General features: G+C 39.3%; 1 protein-coding gene across 4 annotated transcripts in view; it reads left to right on the top strand.

Annotated features, from left to right (window-relative positions):
• SOX5 (SRY-box 5) overlaps positions 1-15,311 on the top strand; it is a 999,335-nt gene that overhangs the window by 156,276 nt on the left and 827,748 nt on the right. For all 4 annotated transcript variants that reach the window (XM_029204642.1, XM_029204643.1, XM_029204639.1 and 1 more), the window contains exon 2: positions 11,041-11,117. The gene's annotated coding sequence lies outside the window, so the exon portion shown is untranslated. The remainder of the gene's footprint in view (positions 1-11,040; positions 11,118-15,311) is intronic.

Here is a 15,311-nt window from a genome sequence, read left to right as displayed (position 1 = left end):
AAGTATTCACCTGCTTTGATAACTTCTATCATACCCCTATTAATTAAACAAAGGTCTTTCGAATTTATTTATCCAACTTTTTTGAACACCAAACTGTTTGCAGGTCACTGTAGGGGGCTCTTAAGAGACATGATCCACCTTTTCAAGGACACTTCAATTTAGTTAGTAAGGCAGGACTAGCAAGCAGCAGATAGAAGGGCTATTTTCAAATATAAGAGAGGGCTGTTTAAGAGGGATTCACAGAATCCCAGTCGAGATTTTTCAGAAAAATATGTCCTCATTCTACCCACAGGCTATAAGTTGGGGTACATGACAGTTGTACTAAAAAAGATTTTCCACGTGAATTCATTAACTGACACAACCACTCATTAAGAACCATAGATTTAATAGTCTTGTGTGTATGTATTGTGCTTACAAACAGACCAACACACCTGACACCTTATTTATGAGGACTTGCCTAGTAAATACACTCTTACTGTAATTGAAAGTTCCCTAAATTGAAGGCAGATTCCCGAATCTATCAACTTTGGGGTAACAATCTATATTAATATTTAAAGTAAACACATTTAATATACTTGTTTCCCCTTTATGAAACAAGATGCTTTCATTGCTTGTCCAAGACAAGCACCTGAAAATCAACTTTTGATTTTTAGTTTGTCAACGAATAAAGCTACCGCTTGATCTTCAGCAGTGTCTGGCTTTTGGGGCATTAGTTGTGGCCAGACTGCCGTTTTGCCATTTGTAGCTGAATGGGCATTTATGTACTTCCCAGGATACAGTTCTCACACCAGTATTGCATGCCTTCCGGAGGCCGGATTGCTTTTGTGCATTTTATCTGTGATTGCCATCTCAAGTAAAAATTACACTAGTGCAAAGTCTGAAGGCTAATTTTTCACAACCTGTTGCATACTGCCCTATGGATGTCCCCCCTTGGATGTTTTACTTGTTTCAAACTTTGGTGGAAACTTCAGGGACTTTCCTTCTGATGAGTTCCCTACTACTGAACAGACTTAGAAGTGCAAAACTCTTACTGTGTTTTCCTCGTTCATCTCTATATTTGGGTAAAGCTGGATATATAAACCATGCAGTGTGAACAATTTGATATCATTATCATTTGGGCCGTAGCCGTCAAATTCTTCGGTTTGCCTCAGTTTACTCTTGTGTGTGTTCTGCTTTCTTTTTAAAAAAATTTCTCGAGTGTAAGTGTTCATTCAGAATATTCTTAAAAATAAAGTCATCATGAGTCTCAGTTTGGGAATGGGGTTTATCTCCAGCTTCTGTGAGAGCTAGATGCACACTAATTTACTAGTGCTGGAACCAAATGGGTTGAAAATCCTTGTTTTCCCACCAGATGGATTATTTTAAAGTATCACAAAACGTCTGAGGTTTTTTACGTTACGAATGTGCTTCTTCGCACACATCAAGAAATGAGTACCATGTTTTGACAGTAACTCCTTTATGAAATTATATGCTGCACACGTGGAGTAAAATCCAAGCCATTCTCAAGGGAGCAGGCTTATGAATCTGGATGAGGTCACACCTCTTTAAAGATGCAGTTTGATAATCCGACCTCAAAACAAAGGAATTCTGTTAATCCTCTCACAAAAGTGCAAATTGCTAATCAGATCCCTGGGCTGGGCTGGCAGCTTGGTAGACAATGAGCTTGGCAGAAGAGCGATTTTGGGCGGATAGATAGCTGGGAAGCTTGGGATACCAACTTTGCCCCTGTGTTAGCCCAGTTGGGCCCGTTGTTTCGAAACAATGACGTATGTCAATGGAGGTGGTTCTCGCCGTCATTGTGTTCTCCCGCTTTTCTCCTTCCATGTTAATGATGATGCAAATCAATCTTCCTGTCTCTCATTTCACTTCACTGGTGTATAGGCTACTGTGCCCCTATATTCTTTTCACTTGGATGCATGTGTCTTTTGAATTTCATTACACATTCCTCTACAAGCCCAGAGGGTTTTCCTCTCTTCCCATAAATAGTGTGGCGGTATTTGAAAAAGAAAGAAATAAATCCTAATCCAACTGAAAAAAAGAATTTTCTTCTGGAAGGTGAAATTGGATTCTTTTTTCGTAAGTGATAAAACGCAATTTGAGGCAGCTTAAGAAAAAAAAGCTTGAATTGGTTGGGTAAAGGAATACAAGGAAGGCGAATAACCAAATTGGGGGGAGGCAGGAGTTTGGATGGGCCTCAGGAACACTTGGGACCAGGGAGTCATACTCTGTCAGGGCTCGATACCCCTCTCTCCTGTGTCCATGTCACTCTGGATGTCACCTTTTTCTTGCTGCAATAGAGATTTCTCCGTATTGGAGGAAATGGCACCATTGATGACAGCACAGGAATTCTGTAGCTTGCTGTTTTTTCCATTTTACTTAAATAAACTATCTCTGGGAAGAACTCTGATTGGCTCCTCTTAGATCAGGTGTTTGTCCTGGACTAATCAACCCTGCGTATATAACCGCGTGTTTGTCAGAGTGTAGAAGGGGCTTGCTATTTGTCTTTTCCTCTGTCTTCTTTGGACTTAATGAAATATGTAACCAGCCTGAGAAACCCTAAAACCTGACGACTGTTTTAGCACGTGGAGTGATTTTTGCACAGGTCGATACCACTCTTCTCACTCTCACTGTATTTGGCCCTTTTGGCATTTACAACTTTCACCCAAACATGACTAAGAGTTAATTTGAAAGTGAAAAATACAACTTCTGCATTCTAAAAGGGACTTTCATTAAGAGAGTGCACTATTTTGAATACTTCCAGCTAGTTGTGTGTCTCCTGTTAAGAGAGTGTTTGTGAATTATTTGGGCGCAGTGTGTCTGTTGAGGAGTGAAAATTACAGCTTTGGCTGTGGAGCCATCTTCCAATAGGTAGGAACAGGGTGCTTCTACTACAGTACAGGATGGGCTGCTGTTGGCATATTGGTTTTCAGTCAGAGGAATGATGCGGAACTCCACAAATCTACATCTGGAAGAGGAGAAGTGAGTCGAAGGTAGAGGTTTGGGGTAGAGGCTGCCGCCGGTGCAGCCATGCTACCCACAGCCGAAGCTTTCTGAATAAGAGCACTGTCTTTTTAAAAGCAATAGGGGGTGAGGATTGAGGGAGTGCTCACAGCGGTAAGTATAACACAGCTGTGCTCTGTTTATGCTTTGGCTACAATAAAAAAGCTATAAAATGTGAGATGTCATAGCTCCACTTTGCTTTATTTATACTATTTCCTCTGAGCTCTGTCACACTGCGCGTTCATCTGCTAAGTTGCAGCAAGAATGGAGATTAAAATATCACAGCTCAAAATAGGAGTCAAGAGGAAGGAGATTCATCATAGCCCTATTAAAAATATGTAAATATGGGAATGAAGTCATTTTAAAGCCGTACAGCACTCCTCCTTTATGAGTTAAGATCCCTTGAGCAAGTAGTGGCCTATGCAAGGGACAGAGCTAGGGGACTTGTGCGCCATTTCTTCCACCCATGGAAATTCTTTTAAGATTAAAGACTGTTTGAATTGCAAATTACACGTGTTTTCCTATAATCATGCCTGTTAATAATGGCAGGAAGTCTGATGCAAAACAAGAAAACAAAGATTTGGTAATTAAAGGTTATATATTGTTCACTAGGTTAGAATGATTAAAATTAAGATCAGAAATCTCCTTTTTGGCCTGTGCTCTTAGTGAAACCTTGTGAAGCCTCCAGAAGTTTCCCTCTATAGGAAAGTTCTGAGAAGGAAACTGAGACTTGGAGACATGACCTGGCTTTCTAGAATCCAGTTGTGAACGATAAAGCTAAGTCTGGAAGCTGAGTCCTCCCTAAAACTTGGCTAGTAAATTACTTCTTCTAGCATTTCCTGTATCTCTAGTCCTGACAGAAATTTACTCCCAGTTGTCTATATGGTGTGCTTGGGAGGGTTAAGGAATAGATCTTTTAGATGGAAAGAGTGGGCTATCTCAAGTGGTGTTAACACGACTCTTCCGCTCTAGTCTTTGTGCCGCTGGATGACCGTTGATGTTTTGGCTTCCCCTTTTTTTTCCCCAAATGTGCTACTGTAGTAATAATAAAGACCAACACTTAAGTAACTGACTGGGTACCAGGGATGGTTCTGTGTGGTTTTTATGTATTAATTACTTAAATTCTCACAACAACCCTATACAGTAGGTATTATTACTCACATTTTACAAATGTGGAAAATGAGACATAAGATCGCACTGCTGGCGAGTGAAAGCAGGAATTCACACTGAGCATCACAGCCTGAACTGTCAGCCACTGTTGCCTTTCCCAAAGGATTAGGTACACACTCGAAAGAGCCCTGGACTGAAAAAGAGGAGATCTGGATTTCAGGCACAGTCCTGCCATTTCCCTAGTCGACCGATTTTCCTCACCTGCAGAATGAATGAAGAAATGATTATGTCCTTTGCGATTTCAACTCGGCATGCATCTGGATACTACCACCTCATGAAAATAAAGTTTTTGAGCAATACGTTTTCTGCATTCTTATTTCACTTTGGTTCCAGAAATGGTTATGTTAAACATTTCTAATATACAGTGATTCTAGAGTTTCTTCTGTCTTGCACTTTTCACTGTATTTTGGTTGAGTTCTTTTGGTTGCAACTAAAAGGAGTTTCATAGGTAATGAAAGACTTTCTAGCTTTGTGACCTTGAGCACATTTCCTAATCTCGTGTGCCAATTTTCTCATCTGTAAAATGAGTATAATAAAAGTACCTGTCCCATAGAGCTGTTGTAAGAATTAAGCCAGATATTACACGTAAAGCAGTTGGCATGGTGTCTGCTCATAGGAACGACTACAGAATATCAGTGTTGATTATGATTACTGTTGACCACTCAAGTCTCATTGAGCATTTCTGTCTCTCGTTCCTCATGCTACCAGTTCTACTGGTAGGAGAACTGGTAGCAAATCAGCTAATGTTGTTTGTGATTGCATTCCTTAGAAATTAGAAATTCTAATTCTAATTAGAATTAGAAAGGTTGATAAGATACCATCAGAGGTTACCATCTATTTGTGGTAGAAATATTAGATCAGGGTGGAACTTTGGGAGTTGTGTAGGCTACGCTTTAACGTGATGAATAAAGTACACTGAAAGATCAGGTGACTTGTTCCAGGACACTCAGCCAGCAGGTAGAGTGTGGAGGTAAAGCCTACAGATCCAAACTGCAGTTGGCAAAACAGTGCTGCTATCTATGGAGTTATTAAATGGAACATGTGAAAATTCTTGAAATTTGTAAAAGGAACCACAACACATATCTTAAGGGTTTAAAGTTGTCAAATTACCCTAGTATCTCAGATTTATAGCAATTTGAGATTTTAGATCATGTGTCTTTTGAGCAGTCTTCACGAGAGGACGCTAGGAAAGATGCTTGAGGCTGGCAGGGGAGTACAAGTGGTCATCTTCCTTACTGACTCTTAAAAAATTCGTGTTCTTGGTCTCTTTTGTATGTTGAGTGAGGTAACATGTAACTTTCAACAGTATGGGAAGAAGTGGATCTGATTTGCTTTGAGAAGGTATAAAGGTATAAAGAAAAAAAGATTTTTATAGCAATTTGAGTAATTTAAATAGGAAAATAATCTGATAAGATATTGTAATAATTTTGAGGACACATCTAATTGGGTCGAAACTTATCCACTTCTACTCTAATATACAAAGAAAATGGAGCTGTTTCCATAATGTATTCTTGCTCCTGAGTCCCTACCCTACTGTGTAGATTGAAAGATAATAAAAAGTAAACTCCAAAGAGCACAAAATAACTCAGTATCTTTACTGTCAAATCACCTCTTTTTGTTTGTTAGTTTCTCTATTTCCCTGTCCAGGGTAGGGTTGGGTGAGAGGGGCACCTTGGGTGTAAAATGTAAGGAAGTATCCCTCTCAGGTGACAACCCTGCACTTACTTGACCCTAAGAGGGATGACTGCTTACATTTTGTGCCCTCCCCTGCCCCTGTCCCCACTAAAGAAACCAACTATGGGGAGTTTGTGTATCATTGCGGCTGGCAGGGTGGTGTGGAGTGTCACATGTGTGCATGCTGGCCCTGGGGTTGCCCTCTGTATCCTTCCTGGCATCTTCCCTCGGCCAGGGTCTCCACCTGTGGGCCCCTCTGTCCTTGCTGATGTAATTAGCCCCACCTGGATGTGAGCCTGAGTGGCTGCTGCTGGCCTACCATTGCCTTGGATACCATTGCCTTGAATTTGAGGTCCCTCTTCCTTTCCCCAGCCCAGGGCTTTCCCAGTCTTCCTCTGTGTTGTACGTATGTGTGTGTGTGTGTGTGTGTGTGTGTGTGTGTGTATATGTGTGTGTTTGTGTTGGGACTGGGGAGGATGGAACAGAGTACAGACATTTTGAGGTTCCTTGCACATGCACACAACCTGTGAGGTATAGTAAACAGTTTTAACTCAATCTATCTGGGCACCTTCCTTCACCAGTTGTTTTTCATTTCTCCCTCACCAGTTTAGATGGGTGTAAGACTTACAACAGGGATTCCCTGAGAGGCCTGTGACCTCTCCCATGCCCTGCCCAACAAGTAATGTCCATGAAAGAGGACTGTCAGCACTTAGGTCCCTTTTATCCACCTGATATTCTCCTGCCCCACCTCCTTATTGGTTAAATACCAAGATAGGGAGAGAGCCTGGCCCCCGCCTCTGAGCTCTGCCTCTCTTCTTTCCCTAGACTTCTCCCCCCTCCCTCCCTAGATACATGCGAGTTCCCATACTGGCTCTATCTGTTTAGGATTCACATTTTGCTTTTGCATTTTCACCGGGAATATTTTGGAAATCTTGCAATCGCTCTTCACTCTCAAATTCTGTCATTCAAGATTGTTGTCTCACTAAGTAAGCTGATCAATAGCCCCTACGTTCTTACTAGTAGCTGATCTCCCACCTTGGATTCTGGAGGGTCTACTCTGGGCCGAACGTCCAGGAACTCATGATTGAGATAGAGGGTGCAAGGGGAAGGAGGAATTATCATCCCAGTATACCTAAGATGTGCGGGGTAGCACAGGTTAGTCCTTACTGCCCAGCCTGGTTTCTATTGTCAATTTAGAATACTCTCCCTCCATCGTGTATATATCCTGTAGATTCTGCCCCACAGGAGGGATTAGGTCTAGTGTCAGCTTCTCCCAAGAGGACCTACCCATTCATAATCTCTTATTGACTAGGAATTCGGGGTGCACAGGCTTCCGGAGTTTTCTCCCATATTCTGCTTATGGAGGTTGCAGACATGCAATTCATGCAATTTTAATACAAGGTGATCAATTTTATTATATGATTAGGTACAGTATTTTATGGGAGCACAGAGAAGGAGTGCCTCATTATGCTTAAGAGGGTCAAAGAGGGCTTCCCAGAGGAGTGAAGCCCAAGTTAGGGATTGAAGATAAAAATAAAAAAAGGAAAACACACACACACACACACACACACACACACACACAAGATTAATCATAGTTTTCTAGTTGAACAAGATGGGGATGGGAAGGATATTTTTGAAAGGGCAAATCTCAGAGGAGAGCAGGACCTTATCTGTTTTACTTATCAGTGTGTCCCTATCACCTAGTATAGAACTTGGCACTTAAGTATTGAACGTATTAGTGAACTAATGACTTTATCTTGAAGGCCATTGAAACTGGTCATTTCGAGTAGAGGCACAACATGACAAAAATTGTGTTTTATAAAAATAAACGTGGCTGCATTGTAGTAAATGAGTAAAAAGGGAATGAGACAGGGAGCAATTGTAGTAGCATGTTCTACGAAGACTCTTAGGAGAGATTCTTTTTAAGTGACCCCCAATCTCACTTCAGGTACTTAGAGATTCTGTGTCTTCTGCACTGAACATATGGTAGTTTCCCACATATGCCTCAAGCAGGCACAGTCACTGCCTACTTCTACCCTTAAAATGGCCCAAGAAACTTTGGAGATAATTCACAGCATATTTAAGCATTACCTTCTCAACACCTTCCATATAGGAGGCAGAGAGTCGAGTTTTCCAGATGATCTACTGAAGAGACAACAATTACATTTTTGTCTTAGTCCATATGGGTGCTATAACAAAAATACCATAAACTGGGTGGCTTAACACAACAGAAATTTATTTCTCATACTTATGGAGGCTGGGAAGCCCATGATCAAGGCGCCAGCACATTCGGTGTCTGGTGAGAGCCTGCTTCCTAGATGGCTGTCTTTTCGCTGTAACCTCACTTGGTGGAAGGGGATAGGGAGCTCTCTGGGGTCTCTTTGATAAGATGACTAATCCCATTCACGAGGGCTCCACTCTCGTGAACTAAGCACCTCCCAAAGACCCCACTTCCTAATATCATCACGTTGGGTATTAGGTTTCACCATATGAATTTTGGGAGGACATCCGGTCTTTAGCATAGGGCGTAGTACTGTTTTTTCTGTTTCTTGTTCAGAGTGGGTCCGTGACTTTTCAGTATTGGCAACGGTAACTGGTAACTGGGGGTCTCTATGGTTAGTGAAACCTGGCACATAACTGATATTGTTTTCAGAGTGAGAGACTGAAGAGAGGTCAGTAAAATACATCCAGAATCCTCAGTTCCTGTGTGTTATTAGCTTTCTGTAAGTATATGTCAAGTTATCAAAAACGTAGTGTCTTAATACAAGTCCCATTTATTAGCTCACAGGTCAGGAGCCCAGCATGGTTTGACTAGGTTCTCTGCTCAAGGTGTCACAAGGCTGGAATCAAGATTGGCCAGGCTGGGTTCTTGCCTGTACACTCCTGGGGAAAAATCTGCTTCCAAACTTATTCTTATTGGTAGAATTCAGCTTTTTGTGTGTAGGACTGAGGTCCCGTTTCCTTGGGGCTATCTGCTAGGGGTCGCCCATAGCTCCTAGAGGCTGTGTGTACTCCTTGCCACACCTCTATCCTAAAGTCCGCAGTGGTGTGTCAGATCCTTCTAATGCTTCAAATCTCCATCATCCTCAGTCTTTGACCTCTAGACCAAGATTTAAAAGGTTTATGTGATGAGGTTAGACCCATGCAGATAATCTTCCTGTTTTAAAGTCCACTGTGTTAAATAATATAATCTATTCATGGGGGTAAAACCCATCATATTCACAACTCTGGAGATTATGCTGAGGAGCCTGTTCACAAGTTGGGGGGAATTTGTGGACCATCTTAAAATTCTGTTTACCAAACTGATAGTTGTAAAAAAAATAGTTTGCTTTTTTTTTTTAAACAAGGTTACAAACAGCCTCTTGCATACTTCATTTAGGAGATGCAGAAGAAGCATATGATTTAATTAATATTTTGTTTGAAAACCAATGTACCTCTTAAGTTAACTTTCTAATATCTGAACTTGACAGATCTACTATTACTAATCTTTAGAAATTTTACTTGTATGTGACTCATTTACTTCTAAACAGTACTGCTGTTCATATAACCAGAACAAAACATTTCTGAATCTATTACTGGAGCAGGATTTTATCGTTTGTACATGGGAAAATAAAACAACATATAGTATATACATAAACACCATCAATTCAAAGTGATTTTCACTGTTAAGTGAGAGTTTTGTTACATTCCCTTGAGTGATAAGGTGAGATGTCTTTCAAAGCTTTGGGGCTTTCCAGATTTAGAGAAGGAAGGTGTGAGAGTTTAACCAACTGTACAGTCAGTCAGCTACAGAGTTTGAGGGAGCCAGTCCTCCACACAAGACCACTCTCACTTTTTTTTTTTTTTTTTTTTGCGGTACGCGGGCCTCTCACTGTTGTGGCCTCTCCCGTTGCGGAGCACAGGCTCCGGACGCGCAGGCTCAGCGGCCATGGCTCACGGGCCCAGCCACTGTGCGGCATGTGGGATCTTCCTGGACGGGGGCACGAACCCGTGTCCCCTGCATTGGCAGGCGGACTCCCAACCACTGCGCCACCAGGGAAGCCCCACCCTCACTTTTGACACCAAATGTGTGTTTGAGGGATTTCCAAAACTGCCCTCAGGTTTGAAAATTTGCTAGAAGTACTCACAGAACTCAGTGAAAGCTGTCATATTCATGGTTACAGTTTATTACAGGGAAAAGATCCTGATTAAAATCAGCCAAGGAAAGCAGTTATATAAGGTTGGGTCTGAGGCTAGAAGAACCAACCACAGAGCTTCCATCACCCTGCCCTATGGAGTCAGAACATGTTATGTTCCCAGTACTGACATGTGACGGTATGCACAGAGCATTGCCAACTGGAGAAGCTCATTGAGCCTTTGGTGGCCAGAGTTTTTACTGGGACTTGATCACATACCACTCGCGTGGCTGACCGTTAGTCTCTAGCCCCTCCTGGACGTCAGTGTTGGGCTGATACCTTTAGTCTCCAGGTAGTTTTGGAGGCAGAATTGATACTGCATGACTCAAGGCCCCTATCATAAAATCACATTGTTAGACTATCTTGTGGCCAAAGCCCTCAGGCAAACAGAGACATTCCTGTCAGCCATGACGTTTTGAGGTCCTAGAGATTACCTCCCAGTAGCCAAAGGCAAAGGCCAGAGTAAGGTTAGCTCTTCAGAAGGGGAGGGAGGGAAAGAGGAAGGAATACAAATAGTGGTTATCATTTATTGAGGGCATACTGTGTATCAGGCAGTGTGCTAAAGCATTGTTTCCTTGGATCCTTTGAACATTATTAGAAAGTTTCTAAAATTATCTTTATTTTGAAGGCAATTCGATATTTAGAGAGATTAGTGGCTTATCCAAAACTATGTAAATAGCCGGTGGTGGAACCAGGATTTGAACATGTATCAGCCTGATTCCAAAGTACATGATCTCAAACACTGCACTGTATAGCCTCCACCAGAACCAAAGACAGTAAGAATATGTAATGTAATAAGCATTTAGAAACAGTTATTTTTGAGAATTGAGTTTTCAGGATAAAGTTGTCATTCAAATGTATAAGAATATGCACTGCTACTTTAATAATATAGGATATAGAGGAAGAGCGTTGGTAGATAGAATGGTTACTTTATTGAATTCTTACCTTGCAAGTGGATGCCAGACAGCACTGTCTTATTTAATTCATTCAAACACATTTATGAGTGTGCATTATATCTCAGGTGCTGTGCTGGCCATCGGTGACCCAAAGATGATGATAAATATGTTCCTGCCTGCAAGGAGCTAGCGGTCCACTGGGGTATGTAAACTGCTTATTGTATTTTATTTTTAATATTATCTTTGTTTTAAGCAGACTATAGAACACTCAATATGTAAGAAATATTTTGCATAGAAATTTTGCAAGCATTTGGAACAATTTTGGGCTGGAGGAGCTAATGCTAAAGAAAGTTGCAATTTGGAGATTGTTGTTCATATAACCAAATCAAATAATTAAAGTCAGGTTCACTCTTTTGCAGATTCCGTAATAATAGGATAGATTAAAAAAGTAAAACTACTCTAGAAAAAGCCAAAGCACTGAGATTTTTGTGTTACCTAGGCAGTAAATGACGGCAGATGAAGGAGTAGGAAAGCCACCAGAATACATCACACATAGTAACAATGTACATTTCTTCTTCACACTTAGAACATTGACTACTCTGCTTTTTATTGGTTACTTTAGTGATTATCTTTCATCTTCTCCTTCTTTGATTTCTCCAATTGAGCAAAGTCTATATTGGGATAAAATAAGACTTCTTATTTTGTTAATGTTAATTTTTGGCAAATATGTATTTTATTTAAGTAATTTTATTTAAATTGTAGTTTCTATTAGTCTATGGTTACAATAAACCATGCAGTTTGCTGGGAGTAGTCCTGAAAAATTAAATACAGTAATTGCAGTAAACATAAATAAGAAATATTATATTCTAATGTTACTTTATATATTTTATAGGTTATTACAGAGGAATAGAATTAGAAAAAAAATAAATTTAAGTGAGCTTGATGTCCAGTAGTTCATACTGATACTACACAACCATAATAACAATATATTTGGACATATTTATATTAATACGCTATCTAGATTAAGCATTATAACTGCTGAGAGTACAGCTGTGATCATTTAAAAATGTGAGCAAACCAGGAAAGAGCATATCCTTTTTCTTGGCAATATGATTTTAATTTTTAAAAGCATTTAATTTCATAAACCATATCCATCATCTTTGCACAGACAAATGTTGTGGCAGTTTTTTGAATGAACCTCTTGGTTCCCTAAAGAAATTATGGATACACTATAAATTTACAAATGAAAGGCCATTTATCAGAGTTATAAATAAGAGTGGTTCCTGTGCTGATGCGCCTGCAAACTTAGAGTGGTTTAATATCTATCAGCTTTTGTGTACAGTTAGTACCGCAAAAGAATATAGATATTGTCATCGTCATACTTACACGGTGTCAACTTTGGCAAAGTGGTGAGAATGACGTGCAATATTTTTTGAATAGCATGGCATTTTCTTGAATTACTGCTGGCAAGAGAACATAAATCAACCTTAATAATGGATATTCCAAAGATGTTTATTAATCTATTCATTTAATCTAAAACACTCACTCTAGAGGCCAGTTCAAAGGAAGTGGCAGGTGCTTCTAAACCTCAGAAGTTACTTTTAGGGGCCCCATAATTATGTCAGCTAAGTCTGGTTGGAATGGAGATCAAAACGCATGAAAATCCTTTCCTCCTAATCTATGCTACAGTTATTTGCTTAACTAAAATATATTTTCTTGTATGTGTGTAATCAAAATTTCAATTAGTTCCACCGTTGATGAAACTTACTACATGGCTCTCTGTTTGAATCTTCAGTTTTTAAAATCTGTTCCCCTCCTTCCCTCTCTCTCTGTATCTCTCTCTGTCTGTCTCTCTCTGTCTCCTTCTCTCTCTGTCTCTTTTTTTCTCTCCCTGTCTCTCTCCTGGAAAATAATGCTACACTGTGTAAACTTTGACTGAAAAGGACTGGAAAACTGACCAAATTCCTGTGTACCAAAATAAGAAATAGCATATGGCACATCATTTTGACTATGCGTAATGAGATTAATGACAGACAGATAGGATGGACAGAGAAGTAAAGAATACAGAGAGGGGAATTTACAGTAGGTAGGAAAGGTCAGAGAAAGCTAGTGAGCAGTTAAGCTGAAGAAGTCAGCTATGCAAATTTGTGGAGTAAGATGGTATGAATGTGCACGCATGTACGTGTGTTATTTATTAAAATATAGAGTCTTGGCACAGAACTAACTTCTGGATTAAAATAATGTAAACAAGACTCATTTTTTTCTCCATCTCTCGGCTTCCACTAATGCAGCTTCAGCCTCTGGCTTCATTTGGGAGCAAGACGGTGGCAGTGGCATTGCTTCAGCTGTAATATCCTGTCAAGCTTCAGATCAAACAGGAAAAAGAGAGAATCTCTTTCCCAGAAGCCCTATCAAAGCCTGTTTGTATTAATTTGCTTTGATTAGATCACAGGATAATGCTGTGTGTCTCTCTTGGAGCAGGAGTGAGCGTCATCATTTTCCATGAACTAAGCATTAGGATTGTACCCCAGAGGAAAATGGGGTACTGTTAACAGAAAGAGGGTTCACGGATGCGAGGTAGCAAAGAAGAAGATTGGCTGCAGGAAAAATTACAATGGGTATATACACATGACATTTTATATATAATTACAGAAACCTATAGATTTCATAGCAATCCATGGATTTTAGGTTAAGAAGCTCTAAAAGTGACATTGAATCAATGCCTTCTGGAACCAAAAAAAAAAAAAAAAAACCCGAAAAAAACCCAGCATTGATATCCACAGCCATGTAAGAAAATTAGTTGTTACTGGCATTGTTTCCTGAAAAAAGAGAATATTCTCATTTTGTTTATACTCAATCCTTAACTAGTTGTTTAAATGATGTTATCAAATTAAGAATGAAAAAGAAGTTATATTTTCTTATTAGCTAAAGTGGAAATGTAGTAGTTCAGCCTGAAGCTATTTCTTTAACTATTATTTCGTGTAAGGGAAAGAGGAAAAATCTTTTATTCAAGGTAAGAACTTTATACTGCCAATGTTAGAAGACTTCCATTAGGGAAAAAAAGAACCTTTTCAATGTTGGTTCAACAATTTATTGCTATGGGAGCCTGTGTTTATATATATCCCAAATCCCTTCAATTTAGTCAGTTCCTTTGAAAAGTATTAATCAGGTCTATGAAAGTAATTTGTAAATGATATATATTTTTTTGATAATGACCCCAAATACCTTATGATTTGCTGATAATTTTCTTTTTAGCAATATTTTTTGGAATGTCTTGGTGAGGTGTCAGTTATTTTCTTAAAAATTATTTTAGTTGAAATACCTAGAGAGAATTGGTAGAAAATATAGGTAGGTCAATCATAGGAAATACCAATACTTTAAAAATGCCTACATAGTGATTGTGTATTTTTCATTAATATTGGGAAGAAAACAACTTTGTAAGAACGTGGAGACTAAAGTAGCAACCGCCCAGATGGCAGTCATAATTATGCTTTATTTTTATACAGATTTCTCAGTTTATTGACAAGAAAAAGGGGTTAGCCTGGGATTTTAAATTGCTCCCCTAAGCACTAAGAGCTTTTCTTCTTAAGTGAATCAAAATACCACTCAAAAATAGAAAAGAATTCCGTGATCACCAGATAATTTTAAGAGAATAAACATGTTAAGTGAAGAAAACTTAACCGTCTCATCTCTTCACAGAAGCAAAACCCTTTGAAGTTTTAACACTCTTCTTCATGAATGGATAAGTTTTCAACCAGAATCTTCTATTTATGACTGCAGTGAATTGTCACTGCTCCTTGTTAAGTTTAATACTCTCAGTTGTGAAGAAGTACATTATATTTTCCCCTACTAATTAATGCCAGTGAAATACAGCTGTTTTGCAGGGGGTCCAGTTTCCAAAATATTTCTACAGAGGCCATAGTGTATCTGGCTTTCCAGATGAGCATGTTGTTTTTAAAAACCTTCTCCTGAAAACCTCAGTTGACCATCAGTTCTTATTTCAATTGAGAAGTTTGTAGATCTGTTATCACTCTCTCTGTGTATGGTTTTTGTTTTGTTTTGCTTTCTAGATTACAACCTATCTTTACACAGTGTCAATTGTCTGTGAACAGGAAACAGCAGGTAGTTCATTCATTGAAAACTAGTTTATAGATTTTCTTGCTATATATTTGTCTCTGTTTTTCAGATTCAGTTTTAATTTTAACCAAGATAGGGGCTTGCTTCTCTCCATAGTAATATTAGTCATTAATAGAGTTTGGAGAAGTGAGTTTTTTAATGAGCAAACATTTTTATATATAAGAAAAATGTTGTTATTCTTCCATTTTGGCTGAAACAAACCAATGGTTATTTTTAGGGCTGTGAGTTAAGACAGGAAGAAAGTATAACTCCAGTAATC

Source organism: Monodon monoceros, unplaced genomic scaffold (genome assembly GCF_005190385.1).
Source record: "Monodon monoceros isolate NGI ecotype Baffin Bay Population unplaced genomic scaffold, NGI_Narwhal_1 Super_Scaffold_6, whole genome shotgun sequence".
Lineage (NCBI taxonomy): Eukaryota > Metazoa > Chordata > Mammalia > Artiodactyla > Monodontidae > Monodon > Monodon monoceros.
Note: the sequence above shows the minus strand (reverse complement) of the source record. Positions and strands in the feature narration are given on the sequence as shown.